We start from the raw sequence: 2033 nt of genomic DNA on the forward strand, positions 1-2033 counted from the left end.
AGCTATAAAGTTTCAGTTATGCTATGTGAATAAATAGAGATTTGCTCTGCGACACAGTGGCTATAGTTAATGATGGACAACATGTACTTAAGAATTTATGAGAGTAGATTTCACGTTAAATACTCTTACCACAAAAACAAACAAAAACAAAATAAAAAACAAAAGGACATTTTGGAGGGTGTTAGACATGCCTATTACTTTGATTGTGGTGGTGCTATTACAAATGTTTGCATTTGTCCACACTCATCAGATTGTTCACATTAAACATGTGTGGTGCTTATATATATATATATATATATATATATATATATATATATATATATATTCTACCTCAGTAAAACTGAAAAATAAGAAAAAGAATAACATCAATGCTCAAGTTCCTTGTTTCGTCAAATAATTTCCTAACGAAACAGCTTCATTAATGTTTATCTTGGTTGCTACTATCACAAATATTTTTTGTTTGCTAATTACTATCTTGCTAGTTTTATGCTTTTAAAATAAGTTAAAATTACTTTACCAAAAAATTTTCATTAGTTTCACCAGAAGATTTAAACAGAACAACTGTGTTTTCACACTACCAGTTATCCTAATTGTTTTTAAGATTTTTGACATTGCAATTTCCTTTTCCTAAGTGCTTATGACCTTTTAAGTGTTTAGAGTCTAAATAAAATGTGTTTACTGTCTTGAGAATAATGCTGTATATGTCCATTAATGTGACCTTGTCATTTTTTCATCTCAATGCTTCAAATCCTAATAATGTTTCATCAAATTTATCTTTCAATTTCTAAAAGAGATAAGTTAAATTATTCCATTAGAATTGTGAATTTATTATTTCTGTATTAATCAACAGTGCTTGCTTTATATAGTATAAAGCTGTAAGGTCAGTTTATTTTTTTGTTTTGGATTACATATCTTCTTTGTGGCGTTTGATCTTACCTAAATTTGAAACACCTTTTTGGGGTCATTTTCCATTGTTTCTATTGTAAATTGCCGAGGCTATTTTCCGCATGATTTTATTTTTTAAATTCCAGAGTTATTTTAATATATAATACCTAAATGTTCTAAAAAATGTTATTTTCTTGAGAATAACTTAGCTTTGTGTACAGGGAACTCAAAGATTCAATATCTACCTGGCACTGAGCTCTGACTCAAACTGAAAAAAAAAAAATCAGCTTCTATGAAAAAGGAGTAAGAGGTGAGTCTTCAAGTAACCGGGCTCTCCAAACAGAGCTTTCTAATTAATAAGCTCATTAATTTTACTCAGGCTTTTCTTCTATTCTTTAGATCCATGAACTTGCTGCACTCCATTTTTTATAAAATGCCATTCCCAATCTTTGATTTTCATTACACAGAAAATATTTAAACTGTTCCGTGTACTTATGCTATTTGGTTTACCCATCAATAAATATTTATATATCATTTTGTAACATATATGTGCAGAGGTACATCTAACTATATATATGCTTATACATGTGTGTGTGTGTATGTATACCATTGGCCCCCCATATCTGTGGGTTCCACATCCCACAGATGAATTCAACAAAATATTGCTTGAAAATATTCAGGAAAACTGTCCGCAAATTTCCAAAAAGCAAAAGTTAAATTCATTGCACCCAGAGAACTAAGTTAAATCTATGAGACGGATGTAATGTGTAGGCATTGTATTAGGTATTATAAGTAATCTAGAAATGATTTAAAGTATATTGGAGGATGTATGTAAGCTGTATGCAAACACTATACCATTTTATAGAAGACTTGAGCATTCATGAATTTTGATCTCAGTGGGGGGTCCTGAAACCAATTTCCCACAGATACTAGGAGATAACTGCATATGTGTGTGTGTATGTATTAATATATAATTTTGAGGCCTTCAACACATTAAAGTACATATAAGTTTTCACAGGCTGTCCTTTTGATTTAATATTGAATTATTTTTATATTTGGAAAACCACTCCTAATATATGTGGTAAATTATATTATATGATTTCCTTTTAACACCATAAATATAAATGTTATAATTTAATTTATTAGCA

Source organism: Saimiri boliviensis, chromosome 16 (genome assembly GCF_048565385.1).
Source record: "Saimiri boliviensis isolate mSaiBol1 chromosome 16, mSaiBol1.pri, whole genome shotgun sequence".
Lineage (NCBI taxonomy): Eukaryota > Metazoa > Chordata > Mammalia > Primates > Cebidae > Saimiri > Saimiri boliviensis.